Genomic DNA, 22127 nt, shown 5'->3' on the forward strand with positions numbered 1-22127 from the left:
GTTCACGACTTCTGAGACGTATATCTCAAACATGAGGGGCCACAGCACTGACACTTCTGTTACCACACAGGTGACATGTCTGCTGCTTGAGGTGAAGTCTCACACTGTGATTGAATGTTGTTGTGCTGTGATTCCATTTGCAAACCAGCTGATAACATAGGATTTGATATTCAGCTTGGTTAGTTTCCCACTGACAACAAATGTTGGATTGTGTTGAAGGCCTTGGCCAAGTTACGATAGGATGTTTGCACATCTTTGACTTTGTGTATGTCTCTGGTCACAGTCTTGAATCCCACTAATTTTGCAGCCACCAGATACCCTTGTGAGCACTTAACTGGAACACATCAACTGTTTGGAGTTCACCTATTCCCTTGTGTCTGAGCTGAATGCAAATTGTATCCATTGCCTTACAGCAGAGGTTGTATTAAATTACGGTTCTATAATTACATTTGTATTTTACCAATCATCTATTATGTACTTCAGAAATGGTCACTGTATTCCATTCAATGTGGACAACAGCAGTATTCAGATTGTGGTTGAATATGGTGCCTAGGGGAGTAACTCATTGTTGAAACACATGAAGAACACAGGCTGAAATGCCATCCGGTCCATGGAGACTGTGCTCCTAGTCTTGTCGAGGGCAGTGATACATTTTTAAATATAGATACCACATCTTGGAGGTGATGTTGCACACATGGTTTGTTGTAGGTTTGGTGGTGGCAGAGGGGACACTTTTTCAACCAAACATGTCTGCTAGCAGGTTTGGAAGTTACACTGGGTCAGTCTGGGGGGAAACTTTTTCAGCCAAACATGTCTGCTAGCAGGTTTGGAAGTTACACTGGGTCAGTGTGTGTGCACTATCATATACAATTGCATCCAAATACATCTGAGTTATATATATATATATATATATTTCAGTTTGCAGATGTACATGAAGACAGCCTTATGGTTATCCCTGGATATGTTGTTGTATAAATTCTTAGCATAGCTGCTCTGTGAGGGCTTTCCAAGGTGTCTTATTCGCATGATTATGCTCAGGAGAGTGGCCATCCAGTCCTGGATTCTCAATGCTGTATTTGTAAACAGCAGCTTCTTTCAGTTACTGCATAATGTAGTAATGACAAACCAGTGTGGTTTGTATTTTCCGGAGGATCTTTGTTTGAGCCTATCAGGCATGGCTGTACGTATACATTTGTGTAGTTGTGTAGACAGGGCATCAGGGAGTAAATTACTATAGTGTCAATGTCCTTTGTGGAAACTGTCTTGGAAGTAGTTTAGATGATCCCTTAGGAGGGTATAGATACCTTGGATGATGTTTGTGAACCTGACTCCCCCTTTTTGGAGTTCAGTAACTATACTTCAAAACATACTGCCTTATGGTTGGATTGACGGTGCAGGCACTAAACATGTACCATTACATTGTTCACTCATATTGTTGAGGTACAGGTCTGGAATATGGGATAACCTTGTTCGTTGGTGCACTATTTTTTCATGGCATTTCACTTCACAAACTTCAGGTAATATTGTGCAAGTGATTTTGTTGTACTATAATTATCCCGGTCAATGGATGAACACTTTCACTCACCCCTGCCTGGGTTGTTTTGTTTTACTTTAATTGTTCCATGTAGTAATATATAGGCTGTGTGGACTTTCGTGTTTATGGACAGTGACCTACTAATGGCAATAAGATGAAGGGGGTTTCCTATCCATAGTATGTTGGACATAGAATAACTACATATAGTTATCATCTCTAAACAGTCTTGAGGTGTAATTAACTTCGGTGTAAATAGATATGACACCTTCTGCTGTTCACACAACTTCCATTTACTGTCTGGCTGTTTGGAAGGCATTGTAGTCTTGCAAGGTCAAAGTACTTACTGCAGCCTTGAATCAGGTTTCTGTGACTGCACAGACATCAACATCTTCACTGCGAAGAGTGCTTATAGAGAGTGCAGTTTAAGATGTGAACTCTTACGGTTTAGTAGCATGGCATGGCCCTTACTTTGTTGGAGTGGTACATTTTCACACTGGTTATTCTGTTTTTGTGACCTTGCCTAATAAAGGGATTATGGTGCAGTCAAGTGGCTGACGTATAGAAAAGCAGTGTGCTCTATCCACCAGGTCATCCCACACTGACAAGTCCTGTATTACCTTAGAGTCACACCAGAAACTTAGGCAAGTTCACAGAATCTGCTGTTCTTTATATACTGGTATCATCCTAAGCAAGGGTATAATGCTGCTCAAATATAGGGACATACCTGGCTTGGACCCATATTTAGATTTAGATAGTCATGGGTGTGTTCATATATTTCTTATGGTCACATCTCAAGTTGTGCATACCAAGATGAAGTATGCTGGATTAAGAGTAGGACTTTTTTTTTCCAAAACACCTTTACTGAATTATCACTTTAGACATAGGCAAATTTACATTGATGAAAGTAACACAACAAACATTTTACTTCACATATATTGCTATATATCATATAACCTAAGCGACATTACATGAATTATTTAATTTCTGCCTTTCTTTTCTAAACAAGAAACATCTTTATTAAACCATAACTTACTACACAGGCAATCATACTTTTATACAAATGAAAACAAACCACACCGACATAATCCTAGTTGTAAGCATTTTTCATCACAGACCATACTGACACACTCCCAGTTGCAAACATTATACATCACTTATAATATACCCAATCTTTTCAGTCTAACATTACATAGCTCATTTAAGTAATGCTGCCTTTTAAACCTCATTCCTCCCTTCCCCCTTGTATGTATTGTTCCCACAATTCCCATTTTTCCTATGTGGTTTGCTCCAACCCTTTCCTAAAGATCACAATTCCAGTTGTGTTATCTTTGTTACTATATTCACTACTTCTAGTATAGTTGGTTTAGATTTTGATTTCTATTTTCTAGTAACTGCATTTTTGGCAACCACCATTATTAGAGACAGAAGGGCCTTACAAAGCCTAGGCAAATTTGATTCTGTACCATAGCTTAGAAAAATCATCTCCCTCACTAGACCAATCTGCCCACCCAGCATCTCTGACAGTGCATCCCACAGGGAATCCTTAAAGTCCACCATTTCACCACACTCCCAGAAAATATGTTCCCAATTATCTCTCTCTTCCCCATCACACCTCCAATATTTGCTGTCTGCCTGAGGAAAAATCTGGAGTCTGCTTGGGGTATAGACATATCTATGCAAATATTTTCAGGCAATCACCATAAATCTAGATTTTTTTTGCATATTTGGGAAACATACATACATCCTCCCATTTCTTCTTTGTGAATTGCTTATCCAGTCTCTCTTTCCAATCCTTTCTAACCTCCTCTGATTGATTCTTACAGTTATTATGCAATATTTTATATCCTCTACTAATTATTCCTTTTTTAATGGTAGCTTCTGTTCTAGATTCGACTAAAAACTCTACCAGTGCTGGTCTGTCATTTAGGACCCCCCCCCCCATTTCTTTCTCTTTGCCTATACTCTGATATCAATCCCTGATAGGGAGGGCAATCTTTAACCTTCAGTCCAAATAAATTATTTATGTCATCCCATTTTATCATCTTTCCCTCTCTAGTTATTTGCTCCCAATACCTTGGTTCTTTTGCCAGCTTTCTCCAATAACATCCAGCCCTCTTCTTGCCTATTGTCTGTATCCCTAATTGCAGACATCCCTATTGGCAGAATATCCTTTTTCCAATCCCATATTGGCTTAGTTCTTAGAATACTTTCTGCTACTTTATGGCTATGATATTCTGTATGATTATTATTAATTTCCTTAAAGGCCTGCATCCAAAATCCCAGTCTCTCCTTCTTTCTTGAGCTTCCCCCGTTTCATTATCATCACTTTCATAGATTCATAGGTGTGTACTAGGCAAATGGCCCTGGGGCCTTTACAAGCCTAGCCATAGGATTATCCTAGCCTAATGCCACCCGACCTTAGTTCCCAGGGCCTCTGTCGAGTAGAGCCACTGGTGTTATCCCCTGGGTGAATTTTCTGTTTCCCATCCACTCAAGAGTTCTCTTAAAGAGGGTCAGCAAGGTGCTCTGCTTGACATATATGGGAAGTCTATTCCATAGCATGGGCAATCTCTGGGTTATGAACCTGTCCCTCCAGCATGTTCTGTTAATTGTGGTAATGAGGTTGAGGTCTCTGGATCGTGTGGTGCAGAGAGATTGTGATTTCTTTAGATGTAATATTTCTAACAGAGCTGGATCAGACATGGCTTTGCAAGTCAAGCAGAGATTGCCTCTAAGTAGGCGATATGAGACAGAGAATGGTTGGAGTTTTTTTGAGTCTGTCCATATAAGACAAGTGTTTAAGGTCTAGGATCCTCTTTGTGAGCCACTTTGAAATATAATTTTCTGCTTGTGCTATATATAGGAGTCTTAACTGTGTAACTCTAAAATAACCCTTCAATGGGTAAACCCAATCTGCCCTGTTCTACTGGAAGAATCAGCTTATCCCATTTAACTCTTGTGGTCTTCTCCTCCCAGATAAAGTCTTTCAGGTCTTTATTAATTGTTATCCACAACTTCTCCTCTGAGTGATAAAAATATGCCTGACCTTTGTATAAGACTAAAGGGACTAAAACATTTTAACTGGTTGTATCTTATTATCCACATCTATATAACAAGGCTTCCATTTTCTCGGTGTTTGTATTATCTTTTTAGTCTCTTCCCACATATCCTTAGTTACCACACTAGAATCATATTTAATCCATACTCATAAATACTTCATTTTATCATGTCCCCATAAATATGGATATTCCTGAACCAATTCATGTGTGGGTACATAATTTACCACTATTGCCTTGGTTTTATCTCCATTCATTTTGTATTCTGAAAAAAAAATTGACTCGAAATGTTCCACAACACTGTAATGTCTCTTTCTGGTTTTGTCAGGTATAAAATAATATCATCTGCAAATAAAGACAGCTTTTCTTGACTACCATACCAATTATATCCTTGAATTTCTGAGTCCTTTATTTTCTTTGTCAATGGTTCTAAATATAATGTAAATAATAAAGGGGAAAGAGGAAACCCCTGCTTGGCTACTCTGCTCAAGCAGAAATTATCAGAGATGGCCCCACCAACTTTAATTTCCACCTCTGATTCCTCTTATATCCTCCTAATCAACCTTATAATTTTTGCAGGAAATGCAAATGGCTTCAACTGCCCTGCTCATAAAGTCCTAGCTTACTCTGTCAAATGCTTTCTCTTCATCAAGACCCAAGAACAGTGGTATTTTCTTACATTCTGCTTCCCTCTGGATCATCAATATTCTGTTGCTGTATATGTTAGCCTCCCCTCCACAAAACCACACTGACTCATATCAGTTTTGGCATTACTGTTGCCATTCTTTCAGCCATTATAGACATGAACAATTTATAATCATGGTTTAATATTGAAATGGGCATGTATGAAGCTGGGTCCGATGGATCTTTACCCTCTTTAGGTATTACAGCTACCACTACTTTCTTCCAGGATGTTGGTACTTCTCCTCCTCTTAAAATACTGTTAAACAAAACTTTCCAGATCTTTATCAATTTTCTTTCCTCCTAGCTTCCAAACTTTCACAGGAATACCATCTATTCCTGGGGACTTTCCTGTAGATTGGTTATACATCACAATTTTTATCTCATCTCCTACTTTCCTAACCATTAGTAATTGAGCCTCATGTGCCTCTAACCTTGGCATAGTTAATTCTTCCATAAACATTTCCATTTGTATTTTTTCTTGATTTTTGTATTTCTCTGCTTTATAGAGGCTTTTATAGAATTTCCAAAATATTTCTAATACCTCTACAGGCTCTCTTGTTAGTTTACTTGTTTCAGGTTCCCGAAGTTTGGTAACAGCCCTTTCTACTTTCTGTTGCCTGAGTCATTGTGCTAAAAGGTTTTGTGGTCTAGTGTTATTATCAAAAAAACAGTTGCTTAATAGCAACCTTTCTAAACTTGTGCATATTATCGAGGTAATCCCTTATTTTCTGTCTAACATTCTGCAGTTGATCCTCTTCTTGTTCTGTGAGATTCCCCCTATTTTTAACCTCCACCTTAATTTTATCCCACTCCCTAGCTATATTTTCAAAAGTAACTTCTATCCTCTCTAACAACTCCTCAAGACTGGAGACATGCACTTACTAAACCTGTCTTTAACAGAAAGGGGAGCATGATGAACCCAGAGTCATACAGATACTCGTCTACTTTCATGTTGTGGAAAATAATGGAGAAGGTAATACTGGATAAGTTATTGTTAGAACTGGATAGGTTTTGACTTGAAACCATATATTAGCATGCATATGTTGAAAACAGATCTATTACCACCTATAACATTATGTTCTATAACAATATAATAAAAGCTATGAATGATAAATTGTGCTCTGATGCAAGTTATATAGATTTAACTTCAGCATTTGACATTTGATGTACTCTTGATAAGATGGATAGCCGCATGGCTTACAAATAGGACATGGCAAGTATCATACAGCAGCTGGACAGGTGAAATCCTTGGTTACAATCAGAGTGTTCCACAGGGCTCTGTCCTAGGCCCTTACTTGTTTAGATTGTATCTTTCAGACCTAACTTTTCATCTGAGGTGTTTTACAGTCTATATGCAGATGACCTGAAAATGGGTAAACTGATTACACTTGTTACAGATAAGGCATGATTGCAAAATAATTTGACTAAATTGACCATTTGGGCACAGGAGAAGAATATGCTGATAAATACAACAAAAACTAAGCATATAAGATTTGGGAGACATAAATTGAAAGCTGAATATTTAATACAGCACTCAGTGATTGAAACTGTTGACTCATTTATGGACCTGGGTATATGGGTAGATTCAGCTATGAGTTTTTCTAATCATATCAGCCAATTGGTTAATGATAGTTATAGAACTATAGGATGTCTAAAAGGATTTATAAAGTCTAGGAAATCAAAAATAATGAAGTCATTGTTTGTTAGTTACATTAGACCCAAATTTGAGTATGGAATAACAATGTGGAAACCTTATAAAAAAACAAGCATGATTAAACTGGAAAGAGTACAGTGGAAATATACCAAAGGCATCCATGGATGTGAAAATTTAAGTTATTATGAAAGACTAAAATATCTGAACTTGTACAGTGTCTTTTACAGATATCTAAGAGATCTTATTTACGTATATAAGGCATTTAGAAACAACTACCTCTTGGAATGTTTGGGATTATCAAAAAGTACTAGAGAATCATCAGACAATCTGTGTAGTAGATTCTATAGGAATGAGAAGTGTTCTAATTGGTTATCTGACAGAGTAGCTGATGCATGGAACAGACTACCAAATTATATTAAAGTAAGTACTAGTTTAGATATTTTTAAGAACAGCCTGGACACTTATTATGGGAACAAGTGTTTTGGTATATTGGCAGGCTAGAAGGGCATTAATGCCCATGCTTCAAATATTTGTATGTATGTATGTAATCTGCACTAACTATTCCTTTGATTCCTGTGTTTTCAACAGAGAGTTGGGAAAGTGCCAATGTCTCATATTTATTTCATTACCCTGTACTTTTATCTTAGCTATTACTAGCACATGATCTGAAATAGTTATTGGGTGAGTATCAAGACCTTCAATTAAATGTACGTTCCTGTGAAATATACAGCTTTTATATCTTGGGGAATACATATGTAAATTCACTACACACTGTCATGTAAGTTCACATCTTCCATGCCAAATATTTTCATAAATTTCTTCAAAAAACTAGCCTCCTTTCTTATATTCTCCCTTCTGGACCTCAAAGACACACACTCACTGCTGTAAATCAAATTCCAGTCCCCAACTATAATTAATATTCCTTGCTGAAAATGGATTATTTCTCCCAGAATTTTCTTAAGCTCCATTATAGCATATTTAGGTGTGAAGTAAATACATGCCAGTGTAATCCTCCTCCCTTGTCAGTAGCCCTCTAGCACTACAAATCTACCATTATTATATTTTTTATCTTCTTCTATCACTATTGTAGCTCCTCTTGCAGTTAAAATAAGTACTCCTCTTTTCCTTTATCCCAGGTATTCTGCTGAATAACCATCCTGAAAACCTTTCTTTATCAAATTCACATGTTCAGTTCTTTCTATGTGTGTCTCATGTAAGATACCTATTTGCGCTCCACATTTTTAATATAGTTCACTGCTTTTTTTTTATCTGTGAGGCCATTAACATTTAAAGACATTACAGAAAGCATCATTGTATTAAAAAGTCATTATTCCCCCCTTTTATGTATAACATTTTTTTTGTTAAATGTCTAGTTCCAGCTTTTGTGTTACATCATACACTGTTTGGCTAGTTGAACTGGTGTTTCCTGTCATATCCATTTGAGCCTATGTCACATCTTACAAAACTTTTTGTTTTATTGAAAGCCCTCAAACAAAAAAACAAATCCACCACAATATCCCCTAAAACCTATTAACATAATACTAACACACAAAACTATGTACACCTTCAAATATTGAAGTTTTACCCTTCTAATGGGAACAAAAGTTCCAAACTGACAACCACACTCACAGAATTGAGTTAACCTAAAAGAAAGGTTATCCATGCTAAGACACATGGTGCAGCCTGTGCTTCTAAGTGCTGATTGGTTTTGCCTTATCTTTATATCTCTCCCAACTGGGAAAACCCCTGAATGGTTTCAGAGATCACTATCTCCTAGCCAATTTCTCTTTTCTTTTTTTTTTTCCTCAGCCAGTCACTCTCTACCGCACTGTAGCCAGTTTCTCTTTATCAGATTGGTTCCACAGAAACATGAAGATCAGCTCCATAACTGTTACGAGCATACATGTATTTGCTAGAAAAAAGACACAATATTCGATGTTCTTTTTCATTTACTTGCTCTTGCTGAAAACTTGTTACTAAATCAACTTAAGGTCTTTAGTCCAGTCATTCCCCCATGCAAGAATAAGAAAAAGCACATGATTTTTTTCTTTTATCGTGATTTTTAACCAGGCTTTTTTTTTTTACACTGCAGTGCTTACATTTCTTAAAACTGAACAAGAAGAAAGAGAGAAGGGAGAACAAAAAGAAAAAAAGATTAGCAGTACCAGTTTACATTTCCCATTACACTTAAAAAATAACTGAAAACAACTTTACTTTATAGTATGTAAAGAGAACAACATGCCACAAAATTAGTACTATGTAAGAAAAAATTCTTTACTTATAGGTAACTTTCTCTCTCCACCTCCCCTCCTCAAAGCACGTTTCCGAACATTAACGACATGAAGTAGGGCATATGCTTTAGAGTCCCCCACAAGTACTATAAATTCTGGAAAATTCCAATATTTCCAGATTTCCTTGTTCTGTCATATTTCACAAATATAATTATTGCATTGTAATCCCATTTTAAGTTACTGGTGTCATTCCTGCTCATCTCCAAAATCCCATCTCTGCTTCATTTCCAAAGTACTCTCGATTCTTCTAGTCACCTCTTGTGCTCCCTTCCTTCTCTCCAACATTTTCCATAGAAAAATTAGAAAAGATTTCACAGGACCAGTCCCTCTGTGGTCTTTATTACCAGAGGAACAAGAAGCAGAATCTCCTTCTGTTTCACAGCTTACTTTTTGTTGGACAAACTTTTGTGTTTACTCCTTAGCATGTATTTCACCAAAAATTATTTTGTCCCTCCAGGAAAGAATAACTTGAAGACAGCTGGCTACAGCAGTTTGAATCTCACACCTGCATCTCAACAATCCCTGCATAATGAAACAAATTTTCTCCTCTTCTGTCTGGTGTACAATGAGTAATCATTCCCCACAAACACTCTGCTGTCTCCCACTTTTAGTACTTTGTTCTTCTGCCACAGTTTTGTCAGAATCAAATCCTTATTCTTGTAGGATTACATCTTTACCATTAAAGGTCTAGGCTGCTTTGTTATAGCCAAGTTTGGAGCATACACACAATGTGCCCTTTCAACTAACAATTCCTACTGTGGAATACAATCCAGTTGCTTATTTGTGCTTTCCTAAAATTAATGCGGTCTGTTCCTTCCAGCTTCTCTGGTATAGCTGAAAATCTCAGGTTTTCTAATTCTATTATTTTTTGAAACATCTCTTCCTGAGCAGTCTCATATTCAGCCAGCCTTTTCTTCATTTTGACCTTGGATTTTTGCAGCTTTATCATCTCATCTGAATACCTATTTAAAGCTTCTTCAAATTTTCCAGCCCTTTGTTGTTTGTGTTGATATACTACATCAGTGTTTTGTTTAATTTAAACAGGTCTGTATGCAGTTGTCTTGTATCTTTCCTGTAGGTTATTGGAAGTCATGTCTGACGGTCGCATTGCTTTTTGCTGAACAGCTGCAGAACTTTCCCCAGTCAGTGTTTCTTCCTCACTTTTTGTAGCTGAATTTTTCCAGGTCTTCTGTATTTCTTTATTCGTGGCATCCAGGCAGTGCACTTACTAGCCAGTTACTGACATTTACCCATAAACACAAGTCTACTGGCTTTCTCTGCTGAGTTTATGTTTTCATACTGGGAGAGCTAGAAACAAGCTGTTACTCAATGTGCAGCAATCTTGGAAGTCTCAAGAGTGGGATTTGTTGATGAGAGACTTGATTGCTTGCGTGCTATTACACACGCCTGCTACACAGCTGACAATAAACATATCCTTGTTTAAGCTGGTGAGTGGGGCATCTGTACATGTCATTATACAGTCAACTATTATGAAAACCTTTGGGATACATGCGCATTGCCATAAACACTTCTATTGTGAGACAGTGGTGATATTTCTTGTGTGTATTGTCTGCTTGTAGCCTGATTGTGTTTAGGATGTGTATGCTGTTTAGGTTGGTTTGTAGGGAGTACCTCTGCAAATTATGCTTTGTACTGGGTGCATATTATGAGTAGGAGTCAAGGTGTGTGAGCAGATTACCTGTTTAGTGTTACCTTTCTGGAAGCAAGAGAGCACTGATTCCAGTGTCCTACTATAGATGGATCTCTTGAAATTTGTACTTAAATGATGTGGGAGATGCAGGATATCCAGTGCACATAAGGCATTATCTCCATTGAGTCACAAAACCCATGTCAACTATGCTAGCAGGGGAAATGGATGTGGAATAATAATTATAGGTAATAATTGGAGGTTTAAACCTGGTGTCTGCATACAGAGAATACAAAGAGGAGGGGTATATGTGACCTGACTTCCTTTTTCAGGTGACTAATCAATGGAGTGTACATTGCGAGGTCCTTCAAAAGGTGGATCAATACCTCTGTTATAGATACGTAAGTGGGTAAATTGCTACTTGTTATGCAGCAGAGGTTCTGACAGGTAGATCTGCTCTGCTACACAGTATCAGCAGTTTCTATTTGAAAGCAAGTGGATTGATGTTTCTGCATGTATGAGGGCAAAATGTTACAGCCTCTGCATACAATTCAGAGCAGGGAATAGAAAGGCACACTGTTAAAGTCCAAAGTCCAGACACACTAACCTTCAAATAGATACTCCTACTGTACACTCTTGCCACAAGTGTACAGATGGGAGTTTCTCCAAATACAGATGTCATTTTCTTCCTATTCTTTTGCATAGTACCATTGGGACTTACCACAGCAGACCATCTGCTTCTATTTCTACCTGTCCTCTGCATCTTGCTCCGTCACACCAATCATCTCCATGTCCTCTGTCACCACAGTCATAAACCTTATCTTAAGCCTTCCTATTTTCCTCTTACCTGACACCTCCATTGTTAGCACCATTCTCCCAATAGTCCCAGCATCACTCCTCAGCACATGTCCAAACCAACACAATCCCACCACTCTGTCTTTGTCCTCGAACTGTACAACATGAACTGACACTCTATGTGATTAATACTCCCGTCCATCCTCAGCACACACACACTAAATCATAACAAACTGGGACTCTGCCAACACCTATTATGACTCCTCCCTTTTTGTCAGTGGCACCATCTGCAACCCATATAGCCTAGCTGGTCTCACTTTCATGTTTTAGACCTTCCCTTTCAGTCTAATTGGGAATCGTCTGTCAAACCTCACTCCTGACACACCTCCCCATCCACTCCATCCTGCATGCTCTCTCTTCCTCACCTGTCTCTCTTCTCACCATTACTATGAATTGTTGATCCAAAGTATTTCATATCATATGCCTTCACTAACTGTACTCCCTGCATCCTAACCAGTCTTCTATCTTAACTGTCATTCAAACACACATATTATGTCTTAGTCTTGGTGACCTTCATTCTTCTCCTCTATAGAGCACATCTCCACCTCTCCAGGGTCTCATAAACCTGTTCTGTATGCTCAATACAGATCACAATATCATCCACAAAAATTATAGTCCAGGGTAACTCATATGTGATCTAATGTGTCAACCTGTCCATCACCATTGCAAATATATTTGTGCATACAGTAACAGGAATGTCACTGTTGTCTGTCTTATATAGGATGAGGTGACATCTATCCATCTCTCAGAGTGTGTGACCATGGCCTGTTGTGATGTATACATATCTAATAATCTGATATCACTGATGACATCATCAGTCTGTTGAAGACAAGGGGACAGTGTCCCTTAGGCTTCTGTGAAATGCTCTGTGTAATGCCCAACAGCAGCTCATACACATACACACACAGTTGACTGCAGAGAGAATAGAATCCATACCTATCTAGGTATAAATACTAGAGATTGGAGTACTTAATGCTTGCACCACAGCACAAATCTGATTTTAACAGGACTGCAGGTGGTCTTATGGTAGATGACATCAGAAGGCCATCTGGAGGACAAGAGTTTGGAGAACTGCCTTGACTGCACAAAAACATTGCAAAACCATGCCATTTGAGAAGTCACTGTGGGATATACACTTACAACATTCTTTATGGACACACACAAAGTTGACTGCAGTGAAGACAGAACCCCTACTTATCTAGGTTTACATAATACAGATTGGCGTACTTAACACATATGCCACAGCACAAGTCGGATTTTAACAGGACTGCAGGTGATCTTATGGTAGATGACATCAGCAGCTCATGTGGGGGACAAGATTTTAGAGGCCTGCCTTGACAGGATGTTTGTGCAAGCACCAAAACAATGGACCCCCCCCCACACACATACACACACACACACACTTGACTGCAGTGAGATTAGAACCTCTACCTATGTTTATGGACTCCAGATCAGAGTACTTAACTTGTATACCATTGCTCAAGTCTGAATTATTTAAGATTGCAAGTGAACTTATACTAATAACATAACCAAGTTTGGGAGGCCTGCATAGTCACATTGCTTCGTAGAGTCATTTTAGGCTAGTAGCCTAACCAATGAATATTAGTAGCTTATTTGTGTAACAATACCCTTACTGAGACTATTTGTCTGTTTGCATTTGGATAAGCAAGCCTGTAAGCACCATCAATTGGCCCTGTCCATGAAGAAGAACATATCATATATTGCAACTTATACAGTGGTTGATATATGTGTGGAAAACTCAAGGTGACCCAGGGTTGTTGTGCTTGTTGGTGTTGTTGCTGCTGGTGGGGAAACAAAGGGACTGCTTGTCAATATATGTACATACACTTATATTGTGCCCTGAATTTGCAATGTTTCCACATGTAACCTTAAGGGAGACATGGTGTCTGAGAATGATAGGGCACCATACCTCTCAACTGTCCAGATTTTCACAATGCCCAGAGGTTTGAATCATATTTTTAGTCTGTTTCACACACACAAAATCATTGGCAAATCATTGAGAAATGACATCAGAAAATATTGGCAGACATCTGAATTTCACACGTCATATCCTTCAGAAAATTCATGCTAATGAAACGCCTGTTAATCTATTACCTTTCTACATTCGTAAGTACAATATTTAAAACATGTCCTATTTTTGGGCCTTTGTCCCCCCATTACTCGTTGCTTTGTCGAAACAGGCATTATGGCATTCTTCCATGGGTGTGTGTGCATTTCTGATGGGTGTTGTCATCCATTGGACCAGGGCATAGCCATCACCCCCCCCCCCATTAAATGGCCCTGTGGGATGTCCCCCCCTAAAAAACATCTGGTACAGCTGTGATGTGTGCCAGATATGGGAGTCGTGATAACTGCCAGGGTTGCCTGCACACACATTCAAGATAATTCCCTGGGCATTGCACATGGCAGTTGATGGCAGTAAATGGAGTGGTATCCCTTGCAGTTAATATACATTCTACCCTGCTCACCAGTATGTGCCTTGATGTGTACATGAGTGCAATCTATGGTGCCCAGTACTTCAGGGTAGTACACTACATGGAAGAATGATTGCATATTGCTGGCCCTCTCCTCATGGGAAAGGGGAAATGATATGTGCTCACTGGCATGTAGGAGAATAGTACCCAGGAACTGGTGGAGTATCCTGGATGCTGATGTCTGTGGCACCCCCATCATGTCCCCAGTTGGTCTTTTAAAAGTACCTGTAGCTAATATTCTAAGGGCTACACATACCTTAATTTCCACTGGGATGGGTTCTCCTTGGTTGGATCTGGCTCTGTAGAGGATGGCAGAGCTCACAGATGTCTTGTAATATGTCCCTGTCCACCCTGTATTACTGTACAATGTCCAGCACAGATAGCACCTGGAAGTTTACCCTGGGCCTGAACACTCTTCTCCTTCTCGGCCTTGGCCTGTTGTCAGCAGCACCAGTAGCCTCTAGCACATGCAGATTTAGAAAAGCTGCAGCAGCACCTAGCGTTATCTCAGTTAAAACTTCCAAGTCTCTACTCCAAAGGTCTTGAAGTATTGAGGAAAAAATCAGAATGTTGGCTGTATGCATACTTTATACCTTTCTTGAGTAGGTCCACCATGTGGGATTGGCTAATTAAGATGGGATTTACCTGGTTAGAATATAATTAACATGATTGGTCCTGCTTCAGTGTGCAGTAGTATGCTGTGCACACAAGCACTCAGCAGAGCACAGCTGTGGATACTTAAGGTAAACCATGTAAAAATTTTATATTTTCATCCCTGTTGTCATGAAATGTACTTAAAATGCTAATTACTGGAAGTTACACTTCATTTATATAAGCAACAATGTCAGAACAGTATGAGAAAAGTTGCCATGCCCTGTACTTGAACCCAGGACCATCTGCACTTCAGTCCAATACCTAACACCTGTCGCTACAGGAGTAGTAACATAAAGTCCCATAACTGGAGGCTATTAGCAGAGCGCAACCCCACTTACCAGGTTTGCATGATGCCCAGCAGTGCTGAGAAATATTAACTGAATGCATCCAGTTTCTATTTTTGGATGTTTAGCTAATGTCTGATACGTAGGTGATCTGGTCGGTCAAACAAGATATGAATCACCAAAACTGTTTGTAGCAAGCAGTATGCTGCCAAAACACATGCAATACATCCCCCAATAAAGTGATCTGGTACACCTCTCCTGATGTAGGAGCTTACACAAAGTGAACAACCCTACAGGGTTCCTGCTTTTTGTGATTCAACAAAACCACAGATTTTTGCACTCATTTGCATAACAACCATGCTGACAGCCTAAAATCTACATGGTTAGTAGCAATGTAAGCTGGTCAACAGCACAGGACACAAATTTTAGGACACAAGGCAGAGTATTGCGACACTCCATTTTACACCTCTTTTACATGATGTTTCTGGTATTCATACTTAAAACCTTTTGCGGAAAGTGGTGCACTGTACAAACATGAGGTAAAAAAAATATTTAAAGTTATACCAGACTGACACCCCCCCCTGATGCTTTCAGACATCCACGGTGTATATATCACCCATGTGTTGTTACCTTTTCATGAGCATTCTGTCTATATTTCTGGACTTTTATGTGTCCTTGCTTCTGTGTTGACTCCTGTATGTGGAAAATTTCTGCATACATTACTAACCTGGACACGGAGTCTACACAGTTGACTTTGAGGTTGTTGAATTGCTCCACTATGCTGTTTCACTTCATTAGCATACATTTCAGCTACTTATGCTGAAATGTGAATTCCACAAAAGTTTCCAGTATTGTGCATGAGTGTGCTTGATCAAACACCACTACACAGAGTTTACTACATCTAAAATTTGCTGCAACCATGTTTGCATCATGCCGCACACACAGAAAAAAATACTGTGTAAGCTTTATTGAATTTCACCATAGCTTTTGAAAAAAGTTGAAAAGTGAAGCAAATGTGAGAAAAGTAAAAAAAAAAATAATGTGCAAGATGTGGGGGATTCAAAATAGGGGGAAACACTGGAGATGGATAGAGTAAAACAGTAGACAGTGGGGGGCACCATGGGGCCCTTTAACTAGCATCATTTCATCTAAGGTCAGCCCTGTACATAAGATTGTTGTAATATATTGTCATTGCAACTATATGCCAGTCAGTGTCCCTCTGACACAATCTAAGGCCAACACATCTTCCATGGGACCTGATAGTATCCCAGGCTGTATTCTGCAATATCTCCATCAAGAACTAGCTTCAACATTGGGCACTCTATTCAACCACAACCTAAGTACAGGCTTCATTCCAGCAGAGTGGAGAACTGCCATTGTCATCCCCTTGCACAAAGGTAGTGCCACTACTGACCCTGGAAACTATTCCCCCATTAGCTTGAAAAGTCTGCTCTGTAAAGCCATGGAGCATATTATTATTATGGATCTCATAAACAAGGACGTTGGCAATCTTCAAGCACTTGGCCCCACCCAGTTCGGATTCATCAAGGGCAGATCTTGCCTATTGAACCTGGTTGACTTCTTTCAAACTGTCACCAAGGCTCTGGATGAGGGAAAGTCAGTACATACAGCTTACCTTGACTTGGCCAAGGCCTTTGACAGAATCTCCCACTCGGGCATCATTGAAAAGCTAACACAACTTGGTGTAAATCCCTATGTCATTAGGTGGGTGGCCAACTGGCTCACTGATAGAACCCACAAGGTCAACATAGGTGCCTCCACCTCTGACAGCAGACCTGTCACTAGGATCTGTCCTGGGACCCCTACTGTTTGGCATCTATTTATTTATTTTATTTATTGCATTTGTTTACTGGGAAAGTCCACTGGGCCAGAGATGAGCCCATTTTCAGTGAAGGCCCAAGGCGAAAAGCTCCACATGCAATTACATAAAAGGACATATAATACAGAATATATCAGGTAGTGGTAGTACATTAGATAAGTGAATAAGAGAATACAATAATACGGCATGAATTACAATACAGTAGTGAGGTGATAACATTGTATAACATGGTGACATTGGTAGAAAATTGTTAAAAATCATGGTAGAAGTATAGAAATAGGAGGTGTGGATGGCAAGTAAGGTTGTTAGATGAGAAAGAAGATTGTATAAAGGAAAAGGAGGCAGAAGGTTTAGAGTAGAAATGGCACTGGCTAGTGTCAGCAGAAGCAGTAGGTGTAAAGGAGAGAGAAAGAAAGTCTGGGTGTAGAGATAGGCTAAGATGGTTTTGGGGAGGGGGTCAGGTAATGGAATTGTGATTAAGGGTGCAGGTGCATATCCAATGTGATGAGAGGTGAAGTTTAAGGGAATTTGTAAAAGCAGTGGAGCTACTGATAGTTCTTATTGAAAGAGGCAGTTTATTCCAAAGCTTGGAGACAGTGAAAGAGTATTGCATTTGACCAGTTGAGAGCTTAGGTTTATCAGTATTTGGCAGCATTTTGTTTTCTGACCTTAAGTATTGATTTGGATGGTAGATGGTTAAGATGTCAGTTAGGGCTGGGCAGATTGCTGGGAAGTAAATGATTTTATGGGCAGTAGTACTTTGTAGGTATGAGAGGTAATGGGGAAGTTCCATCCAATTAAGTTGCTGTAGTGTGGAACAGTGGTGAGAGGAAAATTTAGCATTTGTAGCAAATTTGGCAACTTTATTGTAGCATGTATTGAGTTTAGTTTTTAGGGAGGACTGAATATTGGTTAGGATGGGGGCGCCATATAGGAGGAAGCAGGAATGAGTAGGCAAGAGCCTTTTTTGCAGAGAAGGTGAGAAAGTAATTATGCCTATAGAGGGCACCTAGCTTTTGATGTTTTTTTTTATGTTATTCTGGATATGAAGGTCAAAAGTTAAGTTATCGTCAATGATGACACCAAGCAGTTTGTTACTGGGAGCAACATTAATAACAGTATTGTTTTGGGAATTAACTGAAAAGTCAGACTTATTAACTGGGCTAGATTTGTTGGGGGTAAATATTATCAGTTTGGTTTTGTTGGGGTTAAGGGCAAGATGATTCTGTGACATCCAGGATTCAGTTGAGGTAAAAGCCTCTTGGGTAATGTGCTGCAATGTAGAGGCAGATTCGGAAGAGCAGATAATGATAGAATCATCTGCATATTGGATTACAGTACTGTGGGTAAGAATTTTATGAAAGTCATTATGAATATACTAAATAAAAGGGGACCCAGTATGGAACCCTGGGGGACTCCTGTGTTGGTGTTGTTGAAAGGAGAGGAGCAGAGTTGCCATATGGTAGCTTGTTGCCTATGACTGAGATAACTGGAAAACCATTGAAAGGTGGAGGGAGAGGTGCCAAGGTTAGAGAGTTTAGTAAGCAGAAGAGAGTGAGAAACTGTGTTGAATGCCTTTGATAGATCCAGGAAGAGTGAGGAGACTATGGATCTATCATCCCTGGCTCTATTAACAGTGTTCAAGAAGGAAATGAGAGCAGTGTTAGCGCTATGTCCTGACTTAAAGCCATGATGAGTGGGGGGAAAGGAGGTGGTTTGTAGTCATGTGGCTAAGGAGTTGAGTGTGAATGCACTTCTCTAGTATTTTTGAGATGGGAGACAGAATGGCAATGGGACGGGAGTTGGGAATGTCAGAATTGTTGCCACCTTTTTGAAGTGGTAGAACATATGCCTTTTTCCAGATATCAGGTTTGCAGGATTCCTGAATGGACCTGTTAAGGAGGATACTGATGGGGTGTGCCATTGAGGAGGCAGCTGTAAGAATTCTGCAGGTAGGTCATCTGGGGCATTGGTGCATGGTTTCAGTTTGTGAAGGAGCTTTTGTATGGTGGAGGTAGGTATGGGGGACAGTAAGAAAGTTGGTAATGAAGGTGATGTGGCAAGTGGCGGGGTGTGGTTGGTTAGTGTTGATGGGTGGGAAGGTGGTAGTAAGTTTAACAATACTATCGATGAAATAAGAATTAAAGAGAGAAGCTAATTCAGTGGGTGTTTTTTTTGCATCAGGGCATGGATTGTGGATTGTTCCAAGATGGAGTAAGTTGATTGTTCCCCAAAATTTCTTGGGGTTATGATTATGTGGGTTTTGGAAGCTTCGGAAGTAATCTTTTTTGTTTTTGAGATCTAAACATTTGGCCTGGTTGTGAAGTTGTTTGTATTGGACGAGAGTAGCAGCAGTTTTGTTGTTTAGCCAGGCTTTCCAGGCTTTATCCCTAGAGGACATAATTTGCTTTGTTGGCTTAGTGAGCCAAATGGCATGTTTTGTCTCGACTCTTTTTAACCGGAGAGGGGCAAGAGAGTTCAGGATAGTCAGAAATGTAGTATTAAAAAATTCTACAGCTTCATTAAGAGGGACAGATTTTAATGGATTCCAGTTAGTATTTTGCAAAGCTTCATTAAGAGTAGTTGGGGAGAATTGAGGCAAATTACGGGTGTATTTATATTGGTGTTTGTTAGGTAGGGTGGTAGGCGTACGTATTATGAATGTTGAAGAGTGGTAACTTATACTGTCTGCAAGAGTACCAGAGGTGGATATGTTATCAGGGTCAGAAACCATGATCCAATCCAAGATAGAACCTTTGTTATTCTTAGTGTCAGGTCTGGTGATATCAGAAATAAGCTGGGGATAGCTGTGGAGGTTGAGGTCTAATGAGTGATTGTTATTGGAGCTATCCAACCAATTAATATTTACATCACCTAGGATTAGTGTTTCATTTTTTATGTTACTGGTAGTCCAGGCAAGGATGTCTTCTAGAATGGGAATGTTGTTGCCTGGGGGAATGTATATGACTATAATGCATAGGTTTTTATAGTTATTCAGTTTAAAATAGGTGATAAGTAATTCTGCGTTAGAGAAGGAGGGAATGGGCTTAGAATATGGCAATATTGAGAAGGTACTTGGATTTAATAAGGTGATGCCTCTGCCTTTTTTGTGGAGTCTGTCAGATCTGAGGCAGGAATAGTTTGTAGGAAGGAATTCAGAATCCTTTATGTATGGTTTTAGCCAAGTCTCAGTTATGGCTAAGAAATCAGGTTCATATTGACTTAACCATGCATGTAGAAGATGGGTTTTGTTTCTAATACTTTGAATGTTGATAGTAGTGAGATTGAGGGATCCTGTTGAGTTAGGGACGTTAGGAGGAGGAGGAGGAGGACCAATGTTAGGGTGGATGTCACCACACTGGACTAGGCTAGGATAGCTAGGAGGCATCTTTGGATAGAGCTTCCATTTTGGATCTTTGACATGGTTTTGTGCAAGGTCCCTAGGAAGTCTATATTGTGTGGAGAGGATTGTTGGTCTCCATTGTAGAATAATATTAGAGTCATATAGACTAGAGCAGATTGTTGAGTAGCTGTAGGAGATGGAAATGTTGGTAGATGTTGTTGATGTAGGTATGGGGGGTATACATGTTGGTTGAAGTGATGAGAGTTGTAGAAGGAGAGAGAGGTATATGGGGAATAAAAGGAGAAGGATGTTGTGCAATGGGGGCATGTTTGATAGGAGTGATGTTCCCTGCTTAGATATAGAAAATTTCTGGAAAAAGAAAATGTGGGTAGGTATTAGGACAGATGTAGAGGAGGAGTGTATGGAGATATAAGTAAAGAAAGGGGTAAGGTGGTTAGATATAGGAAAGTAGAAGTGGAAGGTGATAATAGACTAAGGAAGAGGTTAGGAATATAGAAACTGTAGTTGTCAGGTAAGAGTCAAGTAGAAGAGTAGAGTAGGCTGACTGTAGAGTAGGTGAGATGGAAGTTAGGGTGTGGTGTGGATGGGTGGAAATGGATTGGGGGATTGTGGGTGGGTGTGGCTTGGTTACGTATAAGTGTAATTGAAATGAGGGTGGGTGGGAATGGGGGTAGGGTATGGGGAGTGTAGTGAGCCCGATCAAAGCGAGGGGGAACGGAGTGGGGATCCACTGATCTGTAGAAGGCCAGGGTTGTGGAAAAAACAATCAGGAGCAGCACTTCTTGAAATTAACCAGGTCAATACAGTACAGTTATATAGTCTTCACTAAAGAACTAGCCTTTTTGTTTTGTTTTTGGTGTGAACAATTAACTTTGGGGATAGAGTTCCCTGCTTGGACAGGCTTATTTTGCATTCGCTCAGTAGGTGAGATGAGCGGCAGAGAGATTTTCCATTCACTAAGCTTTTAGCTTTTATTTCAAATTGAGTACCAGCTATCAGGAGTTACTTAGCTTAGTAAATGCTACCATCTAGTGGCCAAAATGTGGAAGTGCAAGCTCCTGGACTAAATGTCGATAAAAATGAATGGGGAAGTATATATATATATATATATATATATATATATATATAAATATATATATATATATATATATATATATATATATATATATATATATATATATATATATATATATATATATATATATATATATATATATATATATATATAAATACAATTGCCAGTGTGATGTGCAGCCAGTATTTGTGATAACAGCAATGATTAAATAGTACACTTTTGGCTAACACTTTTGAGTATTTTAAACCTACTCTGTTTGAACTTTGGGCTAGGATGTCCTTGTAGACTGCAGGGTAGATGATAGGTTATCCACACTAGGGTAGTCTTAGGACTTTAAATACAGCTGAGCAAGAAGGGCAATTCCTTCATTATGGGTGAATAGTCTGGTCCGTTTGAGCTTTGGGCTAGGATGTCTTGTAGACTGCAGGGAGGATGATAGGTTATCCACACTAGGGTAGTCTCAGGACTTTAAATACAGCTGAACAAGAAGGACAATTCCTTCATTATGGGTGAATATTCTGGTGGCAAGCACAGACCTCAGGGACCAGAGAGATGTCAAGGGTAGGGAGAGTACTATTTAAAAAATCTACTTCTCAGAGGCCAGGCAAAGACAAAAGGTTGCAAGATGACTGTAATTTGAGTGCTGTCACTGACTCCCCAGATGATGTTAACATACTACAAGAGAGTCTCACA

The sequence above is a fragment of the Protopterus annectens genome, chromosome 5.part1, assembly GCF_019279795.1.
Source record: "Protopterus annectens isolate FY-2018-M chromosome 5.part1, PAN1.0, whole genome shotgun sequence".
In the NCBI taxonomy this organism is placed as follows: domain Eukaryota; kingdom Metazoa; phylum Chordata; order Ceratodontiformes; family Protopteridae; genus Protopterus; species Protopterus annectens.